The sequence below is a fragment of the Channa argus genome, chromosome 10 (genome assembly GCF_033026475.1).
Source record: "Channa argus isolate prfri chromosome 10, Channa argus male v1.0, whole genome shotgun sequence".
Lineage (NCBI taxonomy): Eukaryota > Metazoa > Chordata > Actinopteri > Anabantiformes > Channidae > Channa > Channa argus.
Genome location: NC_090206.1, coordinates 5,858,072 through 5,870,575, shown reverse-complemented (window position 1 = coordinate 5,870,575; position 12,504 = coordinate 5,858,072). Strand labels below are relative to the sequence as shown.

Genomic DNA, 12,504 nt, shown 5'->3' with positions numbered 1-12,504 from the left:
CAACCTGTAATGGAGTACATACGCTTCCTTTTGTAGCCAAAGTATATTTTGTACTTTTATGTGATGGTACACCTTTCAAGTACGGAGCGTGAGTACTTTGTCCAGCACTCGCTGCCTGTTTCTCCATCTCCTTCCATCCTCTCTCCTCCCTGCATCCCTGCTGTAAACAACCCCACACCCTCCCCACTAGAGTAATAGATAGCTGGTGTTGGTCACTGTGACAGAATCATTTTGCTGCCAGTCCATCTACCTGCTGCTCAGATCTATACGGCATCTCCCTCACACTATTAATCTACATCACACCTGCATCCTCCGATAGGTGCTTGGTCACCCCTTGCTAAATGGCTGAGATTATTAAGCCCCCCCCTCATTCCTCCCCTCTGTGCGTGTAGCTGTGTGCATGTGAAATGTGAATGACCTGCTGATACATTGTAGACACGAACAAACCCACACAGTTAGATGACACACATCCACCCTGTCTTTCGTGGTTCTCGCACACATTGTAACACCACAAACACACTTTCTGTTGCTGCACGCACTCTTCCTCTCTGTCTCACACTCACAAACACAGACACACTTTTCTTTGCCTGTACACACTCACAGAGAGGGAATAAGAGGGGGAAATAGAGAGAGCGAGAGGAAGGGAGAGAGAGAGAAAGCACCTGCTGGGCTCTGAAGCACTCAAACAAACAGGGCCTGTGTTTGGGAAGACTTGAACAAATGGGAAAATTATACAGTGGAACCAAAATGGCACCCTTTCACCCAAAGGTGCATCACCCCAATTGGACTCAAGCTGACTGTGTGTCTAAGTTAGTGAACAAGCTTACACATGCACAACTTGCAGAATCGACCCATGTAACATCTATGTTTACCTGTAGGATTCAGTCTTCATGTGGAGTATAAGCACAAGGACAGGGGCTTAATGGGACCTTGGCCTCTGTTTAAACTGTTAGCATTTCTTGCTCGAAAGTCTGTCAAACAAAGATTCAAAATGCTGTATAAAAATAATCATAATAACAATAGATGCAAATTCCCATACAGAAAATATAAAGTGACAGTCACTCAAAAGCACCAGAAAGTCACAGAAAGCCGTGCTCTATTCACTGGGAGATCCCTCTACACATTGCATGTATGTGTCCAGAGGTCTGTTGTCTCATAATCCCTCCAGTGAAAAAAAAAAAAAAAAACAAGGACAAATTCAAATCCCCAAAAGGCAAGGACACATAAAACACAACCTCAAAAAATATGTCTGCATGTTTCACTGGCTCTTTAGGTGTGTTTGTGCTGCACCATATCTCTGGCCGAAGGCTCCTGCTCTCTCCCTGAAGGGGATATCTTTCACCCACGATGCTCCTCACTAATACATGGACATAAACACACACACATGCTCGCTCTCGCTGCCTCTCTGTTTCTCCATCTCCATCTCTTTCTCACTCGTGCGTAAAAACGCTCTCTCTGCCTCTTGGTCTCTCACCTCTCACATACACCCACGAACCAGGCGCGCGCATGCTCCCACCCACTCAATCACCCACTCACACACACAAACAAGCGAATGACTTTCTCTGTCTATGTGGAGAGAGTGAGAGAGAGGATGAAAGGCAAACAGTTAATGGAGTAAACTCAGCACTTGCACACACACACACACACGCGCGTAAAGTCGGAGCGTGATGTCCTCTTACCTGGTGTTACTGAGCAACTAATTCTGAATCCAAGTGGCTCAGATGATTTGATCAACCTTGACGAGACGAAAGTGATAAATAATCCCACCTCTGCCTCTCTCTTCTGTCACAAACCGGCGCAGTTAAATTCCCCCCCTTCCAAACTGACAGGACGACAGACGATCAACAAAATTACGAAGGAGGTCGTTTCTTCTCACCCCGTTTGCCAAAAAAAGCCTTTAACATGGAAGCTTTGTGGCTGTAAAAAGAATAAAATCCTTTCTCTCCTCTATCCCTCTTTCTCAGAGGTGTCGGAAGGCTGAGGTCCGCTCCAATTAACCGCAGTTACGCATTCCCATCGTGTCCCCCCCTTTCTCCTCTGTGCGCTGCTCTCTGTCTGTCCCAGTCCTTTCTATCAGGACGGGATGTAAGACAGACTGAACACAGAGGTCTACCTATAGCACTTGTCTCTGCCTCTGTCCGGGCACTGGTGTGGAAGAGTCGCTCTACTTTGCGTAGCCAAAAATAACTTCCAATCTCCAAACTGGAAACCCGCGAAGCACTTGCACTGTAATAATCCCTATTAAAATCTTATAATATTCATACAGTGGGGCTGCTTTGAGTTTATACTCATTGCTATTGTACTTTATGGTACTTTCTTCCTTTGTGGTACACTGTAATATGCTTACACGCGCTTTAATGTAGCTACAGTACTCAGGGGGTACTCCCTCATGATATATTCATGATACTATGATACTAAAGGCATTTAAACATTTGCCAATGTAAGCTTTATAGTTCGATGTTGGAAGTTAAGATGGGGAGACTATTGCAGAAAAGTCAGCCGTAATGATGAGATAATCAATCAGTAGGGTCCAGCGTTGTGGATTTGGTGTCACCAATACGTTGAATAATCAATCAGTCAGCCCAGAGGTGCTGTAAGAAAACGATCGTGTCATTGCAAACGACGCAAACTGCAGCGAAGGGTTTGTTTTTCGTCTTACAATCCAAAACAAGTCCAAGTTTGCCGGGTGATAATTTCCGAGAGTAAATAAATCATCGAATGGTGAAATCAATCAGTCCACATCCAGATTCCAGACAATCGATAATTCAAAATGCGAGACTGCAAGGTAGCGTCTCTCTTCCTCTCTGCTCTGTTTTTTTTTTTTTTTTTTTTTGGCCTAATACATCCGAAAAGACGTTTTAGTAAAGGAAACGCGGCGCATGTTCTCCAAATGTTTCCTCTTTTCTCACTCCTTTACTTTTTCTTCCTTTCCAGAAACACGTCCCCTACAAGTCCGAGTGCGTCGACTCCTTTCCCTTCTCTGGATTGGCTCCCTAAGCTGCACTTCACTGCCAAAAATCACACAAAAAAAGGGTCCACTTGAAATGACTTTTGGAAATCCTTCATGCAGCGCTTGAACGACGGGGAGAGCGGAAAGCGCGTATCCGCTTCTTTTGGGTTCTCCTCCAAAACCGAGGAAAGGAGGAGGAGGGGGGGGGAAGATGGGAAAGAGGAGCTGGATCTCCTCGCTTTCAACTACAAAATGGACAAAACATTATAGTGGAGTGGAGAATAAAAGAAACATGTGTAGTAAAGAGTCCGCTCCTAAACTAGAAAAGAGAAACCCCACCTTTGGCTACGGGGCCAAAATAACTGAAGAGAAAATATCAGATGCGCCTTTTTCTCTCTTGCAGAAAAAAAAGCCTTCCTTTCCTTATTCGTTTCCCTCAGATACTTCACAAACTACCCAGAGAGAGACAGATAAGAGACATAAAATCTGCCATTTCTTGCGGAGGCTTTCATCCAAAGTGCCAAAAGAGAGTCCACAAGAGAGCGCAGAGCAGCTAGGGAGAGCGAGAGGGTGAGAGAGAGAGAGCGAGAGAGGGGGAGGGGGAGGAGGGGGGGCGCCTGTGGACAAAAAAAAATTAAAGATATATCCTTCGTCTATGCATGTTGATACCCAAACTCTCACGTACGTTTCCAGATGGCAGATATTTTCCCGTCCTAGATAAGGAAGAACTGATTGTGTTGCTGGAGATAAGACACCAGTAGCAGTGAATAGAGCAGGCTGCCGGCTGCTCTGTTCAGCTGCTCTCATTCCCTATGTGAAGGGCGCTGTTCCTTCAGCACCAGGACACACACACACACACACACACACACACACGCACACAGAAACAGTTACACGCAGAGAGGGGGCCTGAGATCGACAGATAGATGAGTAGTTTTAGACTGACACCTGTCTGTGTGTGTGTTTTTGAGAATGAAGGAGAAACACCAAAGGTTTTAACCGTTTTCCCTGCTCCTGTCATAAATGTTGGACTTGAACAACTTTTTATTGACAGGAACAAATAAGAGGAGATAACAAACGCAGCTCGTTTGGGGAAGAGAGAGACAGAGAGAGAGAGAGAGTTAGTGTGGCTGCTGGGAGCCTTTTGGTGTTTCAGGATGGTGAAAAGTGCCGCTTTGTTGCCCCCTTTTGGCGGTGCAGGGGGATTATCTGGAGGATGGAAGAGGAGGAAAAAGGCAGAAACGAAGATATGATGAGTGAAAGGAAGAAAGGGAATTATGATGAAACAGATCAGCCCATTAAGTGAAGTCACTGAGGAAATTAGTTAAAGGAGGAATAAATCCGTGTTGACAAAGTGTCAGTGAACATGTACAAAAACACACTGATAACTTATATCTTCAGAATGTGACGTAAATGATACAACTCGCCACATGCCTTCAGATAGATGGATAGATCTTGGTTCGTGGCGACAATGCAAGTATCTAAAATTATGTAGATATGTAAAACTACAAAACACTGAAATTAAGTTTGTTGAATTGAACCTGTTTTATTTATGAAAGACGGATCCTTCTCTTCCTACAGGGTTGAAACACTTCGCACACTCGGTTAAGCCACATCGTTTGTCAGTGTCCTCCAAAGAGACCTCAGGGGCAACAAATGTTGTCAACGCTTTCAAAAACAACCCCTACCAAGCCTAAATGGGGATAAGTTGGTTTTGGATAAAATTACCGGAAAACGTTCATTCTCACTAATGGGAAACAAACAGTCTCCTTTGTCATATACACTATGGTTTGATGGACTGATTGTGTCTCTCTCGAATGGCTTGGTTCAAAAGTCACGTGTCTTTTATTTCACGGTGCAGTAACAGTCAAACATAGGTCGACAAGACCTGTCAAGAAGGTGAGATTCTCTGTCTCACAAAGAGGTGAGATTTTCAAAAGGCAAGATGCTACAAATCTACATCCCGGCCTCATTAAGAATGTGCATTCGAGCAGTCTTATAACAGTACAGCCATAGCTCTAGGAGAAAGTATAATGAGTATTCATTAGTGCACGGGTCCAGCATACCATAAAATAAGTCACAGTGGAAAGAATGAGTTGCACAAAATGAATTACACATTGGAGACATTACCGAGGCTAAAATGTGCCAAAGTTTGCAAAGTCTGAGGATACATGGAAAACCATGCACATGCAAATGGATGAATTATTAACAGATTTGAAGACAGACAATACAGTCACTCAGTAAGGATGAGTGAGTCTTGTTAAACCTGCTTCTCAAGAATGCTAGTTATTGTGAGGAGCACAGGGATGTTTAGATTCCATGTGGACTGTCTCAGCAATGGACACCTTTGGGACAGATGGTAAACTAGATGTATAGGTTCATTGGCAATGCTCGCTGCCCTCCTACTCACCCTGGTGTCATGCAGATCCTGGATGGAGAGCTGCAGACAGCGAATGAGCCCACCCACCATGCGGAAAATATGCTGGACCTTGTCCCTGGATCCACAGGAGGCTATGGCCAGACTCGGCTATGTAAACTGGAACGAAGGGGGCGAGGATTGGGAGGATCTAAAATTGGACAGAGAGGCACTAAGCGGCCATTTTCAATAAAGTCAGCCGCTGTTTAAGCGAATGGAACATGAAGATGAAAATGATGTCATTATCTACCCATGCACATCAGAATCATGTGTTTCTCTTTTTCCGCATTTCTTCTATATTACTTCCGACATTCTTTTGTACATTCTTTGGATGACTTTTTTTTTACTCAATCACCTGTTTCAGATGTTTTCACATCATTCAGTGGCCATTATCTGTTGTTATCAGCACCATAACTATGGCCAGATAGGTCCACATCTATGTTTTTTGGTCAGGTTTACATACACCTTAACACAAACTTTAGGGTTAAGGAAAGACCACGCGGCATCGACTTTAAAAGTTATTGTGAGAAGCATTATGTTGCTGGCACCAGCTTCCACCCTGGCTTCTCTAACATGTTGCAAATTTCCCACATTTTACTCATAATATCGATTCCAGTAGGTAATAGGTGACCTATCAAACCATAGGAGCTAGTAATGACTACAATCAGGCTAATCTATGGCGAGTTTATACTGGAATTGGCTGACTAGATAAAGATACAGTAAATTCATGATTTTAAGATTGCTTAAGTTTATATTTGACTATAGAAGTCTTGTTTGGGGAATTCAACAGTCACGTCTTTATCAATGTGGCACAAAAGAGAAAGACAGGGATTCCTCAAGTCAGCATAGGGTCCATCCAAATCCTTATGCCTTTCTATGTAGTAAATGTGGAGATATTTCTGTGGGTGAGTAGGACATATGACCTGGGGAACATCCAATAGGTCCTGGGAGATTAGCCTGGACCAAACTGACCAACAGACTAAGCCGACATCTCTTCCTTAGAATCACATCCCAAGCTCGGCTTAAAGAAGTGGCCACATTTCGTTTAGGAGCCGTTTGGAATCACTCAGCTGTCACTGAGTTCATTTAGCTGCTGCACTGTTGCCAAATCATTATGTATTAGGTGTCAGTACTAACTTTGAGACATAGGGATGAGTAGATGAAGACAGACCTTTCACTTTGAGGTAAAAGTGTCTCAGTGGGGTATGTTCTTATCCTATTTCAGGTTGTACGCGAAGGATTTCACCAGGCATTGGAATGACTCAATTGACTTGACAATTGAGCTCTTCATCTCTAGGGTAAGACGAACAGACTTGTGTCTTCACATAGAAATCAGACCTGACTTTTGAGTGCTCAGCATTTGGGCACAAAGACAACGGTTGCGAGACTCCCCTTCTAGATTGATGGCAGAGTCATTCCAACAGCAATCTCCAACTGTGTCTCAGTCTGCTTTGAACTTCAAGTTTAGATGTGTCTGTCTGTCTCCAGTGTTATTATAAGTTGGAACCACCTGGGCCTCAACTAACAGCCACGGAGGGGCCTCGGAGAGTGAGGGGAAGGAGACTTTAATGGTGGAATAAAAGATGCGCGTCTGTATTTTTGCATTCTCCCATGCGATGAGAGAGGAATTCATTCCTCCCCGAATGATGCCCTGAATGAAAACGGCACAATCGAGATGTTTGGTTTTCATTTTTATTATCTGTCCTAATAGTAGTCATGGCACGCCATTTGCTTTTGCCTGAGGGGGGGATGTACACAGCAGCAAAAATGATTGAAGCGAACTCCCAGAGTGAGCAAAATGGCTTGCGGAGAAAAAAAGGAGCCTTTCCAGCATGACAGAGCCAAGTTGAGATTCAGTTGGCATCGCTGAGCATCACTTGTTTATATTAAAACATACATCTCCTCCCTGATTTGTGTATCACAGTATGCCTGAATCAGCGTGCGCTCTTGCAGCTCCACTGTGCCACCACAGGCGAGACAGGACCAATTTTACTGCAAATAAACTGCTGAAGTGAAGTCACCATCAGTCTTGGTCAGTGGTGATTTAACCATTGTGTTGCTTTGGGTCTTAACACTGGAGAGCGTACTCGAGGCAGCATGGACACTTTTGTGTACTCCAGCAGTTGAAACGCTCTTGTAGGTTTTCTTCTTCTCAAGGCTCCAATTATACAGATCTCCGGGAAGGAATCCACATCTCATCAGCAGCTGCTGGTTAAAATGTCCAAGGGAGAGCTCAGAAGTGTGGATAAAAGCCAACAGGCAGAGAGTCAACTAGCATTCAGAGGCAGATCCACAGAATTCTGAGCAAAACTGCACTCGGCCAAACAGAAGACGGCGGAGTTTGTAACTTTTAAAGCATTTAAGTGTTTGGATTTAAGATTCTTTTGAGAGAATATGGAATTACTTTCTCAGATAGATTCAGCTCAGCCCTGGTGTGAAGTCTGCGTTCACTTAATGTTTAAAGGAATTTTTTATTTTAGCATATTTTGGCAAATACACTTATTGACTTTCTTGCTTACAAATAAGAAGATGAATACTGAACCAGCCTCATGTCTGTCTGTTAAACAGGAGTCGGGGCATGTTAGCATTACTTAAATTCTACCAATAGCCGGCCGCAGCTTTATTCGGATCCACATCCAGTGTCACAACGAGCAACTCATGTCTAAACTCGTCATTTCTGTGGACGTGGGCCCCAAAAACGATTTCTCAGATAGAGATTTGCATGTGAACATACTGGTGTCTCTTGCTGTCAGCATTTTAATAGTCCCTACAGTTAAAATGAGCTTCGAAGCTTGGTTGCGAGCCTTCTGGGAATCTTGTTATGCCAATGCCTGAAACATTTAAATAAAACTTTGATCACCTTTCATTTCGTCTGTTAGAAAAGTTTAAAATTTACCAAAATCTGTTTGATGAAAAAAGTCAATTTTCCACATGCGTAGCAGGAGCCAACAGTTGGTGAGCTCCTCTTAGAACAGAGACAACAAGGGGAAATACGAATGAAGGAGATAATAATTTTGTTTCACTGCAACTGGTTTTTACACTTTTTAGATTTGTTAAACTGGGAAAATATAATAAAATATAAAACAACAAAGGTTTTCACTTAAACAACTTGTGGCCCTTTTTAACTCACTTTTATAAATACCGAGTGTGTGTGGTTTAGAAAAAGGACGCATTTAGAGAAATCTGCACAGCCCAATTGAGACTTTAACATTACATTTCAGAATGGGGGGACTGTGTGGAGAAACAATTTTTCAGATGTAGCTAGGGGCAACTAGCTGAGCTTTAGTAGAGGGAACATTGCATTTCATCAGCTGACCAACAGAAAGAAATAATGTTCTTGCCTGTTTCAAGGTTTTATTGGGTCCTTAGTATTTAAAATACACTTTTAATGCTCTGCTCGCCACCAGGCTACAATGCAAAGTCCATATATAGAATTTATATATGCCCTGTCGCTCTGTACGCCCTCGGTGTAGCAGCTGGGCAGGGGTACATTGTGCCTGTAGATCTGATTTCATGGCTTGTTGTCGTGTCATAGTGGGATAAGTTTCAACACCACTCACTGTCAAGTTGGAAGATGAAAAATGTAAATAACTTAGAAGGATAAGAGTTCAGTATTTGGCAGCACAGCAGTGGCCCCTGCCACTGGTTTCCACTGGTACTAATCTTCTTATCAACTGGAATTCACTGCAACACCAGATCTTTACTAAAATGTTCATGTGTGGAAAATAGCTTTACAGATTTTGGTTCTCTTCTGTCATTTTTTGGGTTTCGGTTGTTTTAGTGAAATACCCACAACCTGTGTAAAGGCCCTTGACCTCATGAAACCTGAATTAAAGACAACACATTCATGTAAAATGAAAAGCTAGGCTGTTCATAAATGTTCAAATTACTCATAATTCATTTTAATGTGTTTTCTTAATTATCTTTCATGCAATGCTTTTAACAAACGACAGAAAACTAAAACTGGTGATTAAACACAAGCAATCTGTGTCACCAACCTATGGTTTAAGAAAAAAAATGCAATAAAAAGAAACAGTTAATCACTATCACTCTAAAGTACCAGACCAAAGTAAGGGATTTGTATCCTAAACAATATTCCACAAAAACTTGATGGTTCACTTACATTAGTTCTATTTCTAAACAACAGTCATCCTGGTACATACAGTATATATATAGTAGAAGCCTGTCAAGCCTTTTCACTGCATATAGTAAATGTGACAGTGCTATAAGAGATAATTATAGTTTAAGAGGTCGTGGTTGTGTTTCCACCTTTCTAGTGTAAATGATTCAGACGTTTCTTTGCCTTTTAGCTTAGTAAAGTAATGTGCTATGAAACATATCATTATACAACTGTGTTCAGATACAGGTTAGGCTACTCAAAGCCCTGCATTAGCATATTTTGACAAGCTTAATCAGAGTAAACAAATACCTTTTCATGCCATTGAAAGGTTGTAATTAGTCGTCATCACCAAACACATAGTTAATAGACTATCAAAAAAATCTTAACAATTGTTCCTATGAGTGAGACATAAGAAATTGACAATATAGCAACTGTACCAAATACTACAGTTTCCAGAAATGCATTTGATGACAAGCTTTGTAAGTTGCATCCTGTTTAATTACTCAGTGTTGTTACTTTGATTGTGTTTCGGTGTTTTATTCACCTCACAGTCCCTTTTCACTAACCCTAACCATCTCATTTTTTGTCTAAGCAAAAAGACTCCTAAAAACATGTGACGCAGCAGGCTACTTATCTAAATGTAAGGTAGTGATAACAACAGATAGCAGCACTCACTTCTGATGGTGTGACACCATTAGAAGTTGGGGGCCAGGTTTAATAAGGCCAACTACAGTAGCTAAACGAACTAAGCTTCTTCTTATTTACAAGTAATGTTACACTGGTGAGGACAGACTCAGTCATGTGGAGACAATGCTTTCAGTGAACTCAGAGTTATCATCAATCAGGTAATGGGCTATAGCTGATAAAATCTTCTGAAAACTGTTTCAAACAAATTTCTGTTAATCAGCTAGAAATCAGAAGCCCTTTGATGTGAAATCAAAGGCCCATTGTTTCAAAAATGACTGAGTGGTAATTCTCCCTCTGTTTACTTGTGCTGTTTGCACAAAAGGACAATAATCTCTCTTGTAGAATATTCTGTCCTTAGCTTATGGCATTGCTTCTGTGGACAGCCTTCTCCACTGTAGCTCAGTTGGTAAGGCAGTCGTTCACAAACCACAGGGTCAGTGGTTCGATTCCACTGATCCCGGTCAATACTTGCTACATTATGGCAGCCACCGTCATCGGAGTGTTTGTGTGAATGAGAAGTAGCATCTCAAAGCACTATATAAGTGACTATTTCCCATTTACCACACACACATGGCAATGTCTTCTATTCTACAATTGAGGGTTTCCTTATTATTTATATATATTATATATCAAATTGTGTGTGTATGTGTGTGTTTGTTCATGGGTTTGTTTACAGATTCCTAGCTTTCATACATCTTAACACTAATAATGTATGTTATAAACCTCTGCAGTCAAAAAGTACTGAAAAATATCACTGTCACTGTCCATGGTGCTGATCCATGAGCTCCAGATGTCTGGTCCAATTACTGTCCCGGTCCTTCGCAGTTTAGTCAGAGGACATTGCGCACTGTATTTAAATTTGATTATTCTACTCTTGGCTTCTAGGGTATCAGTGTAGGTAAACACCTTAAAAAACTGAATTCTCATGAAAAAAGACTGACCATCACTCAGAGGCCTAACTTCAAGATAAACTGACCAACCAAACGGCACTGATGGCAAATGGTTTGTTAAGGAAACACCGAGGTTGAGAGAGATTTCAGATTGATGGAGAGAGAGCATGACAGTGAAAGAACGGCCTGGTTCCCCCCGTGCTTAGAAAAGAAAGAAAACACCTGCTCAAAATATGCAGTAATCTTAAGAATGAACCTTGGTAGGGCACAGCCGGTCCATTTTAAGCCTTAAAAACACAAATCAACAACTTGGAAGCCAGTAAACAGGGACCAGAACTGGAGTTATGTGGTCACATATTATAAGAAATTAAATCAACAGCCTCAGCTGGAGAAAGCTCAACTTTACAACTACGTTGATCTTAGACATAGACGCACATTATCATGTGTGTTCTCTCCCGTAGTTGTCTTTGTCCTTCTCTGTCTCCCTCTCTCTTTCCCTCTTTGCAGGTGTCCTCGGGCTTTGGAACTGTGTGTCTTCCAGCGTGCAGCTACTGGTCCTACCAACCTGCCCGAGGTTTTGTTGTTGCTTTTTGTTGCTCTTTTTCTTTTCTCTCTCCACTTTCCACTCACCCCAACCGGTCGAGGCAGATGGCCGTCCACCCTGAGCCTGGTTCTGCTGGAGGTTTCTTCCGTTAAAGGGAGTTTTTCCTCTCCACTGTTGCCTAGGGCTTGCTCCAGGGGTAATTGTTGGGTTCTCTCTACACATCTTTATAGTCTTGACCTTATTCGGTAAAGTAGGGATGACTTTGTTGTGAATTGGTGCTATATAAATAAAGTTGAATTGAATTGAATCTTTTTTGATCTTAAATCACTATGTAATGTAAATGTCCAGCTCTTTCATGTAAGTTCAGTAAGCCTTTGCTTATTCACACTTCCCTTAAGTGTCTAGCAGCTTTACCATACAACTTCTCAGTCACTGTGGGCAAAACGTTTTCTATTCTACATGTTGAGAACAAACAGTTGAATATAACAATGCCTCATTGCCATAGAATGACAAAAATGTGGAGTGCTTTTTATTCATGAACTAGAGGCCAGTCTTGCCCTCTGAAATATAATGGCGGAGTTTATGCAATGCAGCAACGGACCAAACCAGTCAATGCAGCATCTATGTATATATGGATCGAGCAGAGAATTCTGTGTTGTACAACTACAGATCTATAGAAAACTGTCAAGGCATCAGGTAACATTGCAGGTGGATCATGCAGCAAGACCATGACCCTGAACACACAAGGCATTCTGCCAAAGAATAGTTAAAGTTAGAATTTAATGAAATGCTATATTTTTAAATGGCTGAGTCCGAAGTCCTTAATCCTACAGCAATGCTACCTACAGTAAAGCAGGCAGACCGTGAACAACTGCCAACCAACATCCCTAAGCTGAGGCT

The 12,504-nt window shown here is 42.1% G+C and overlaps 1 protein-coding gene across 3 annotated transcripts in view; it reads right to left on the bottom strand.

Moving 5' to 3' along the window:
- The window catches only part of il1rapl2 (interleukin 1 receptor accessory protein-like 2), a 373,161-nt gene extending 369,450 nt beyond the window's left edge, over positions 1 to 3,711 (bottom strand). For 2 of the 3 annotated variants that reach the window (XR_010915419.1, XM_067518983.1), the window contains exon 1: positions 1,680 to 3,711. The gene's annotated coding sequence lies outside the window, so the exon portion shown is untranslated. The remainder of the gene's footprint in view (positions 1 to 1,679) is intronic. The other variant, XM_067518984.1, reaches the window with a different exon arrangement.
- Between the last annotated feature and the right edge of the window lie 8,793 nt (positions 3,712 to 12,504).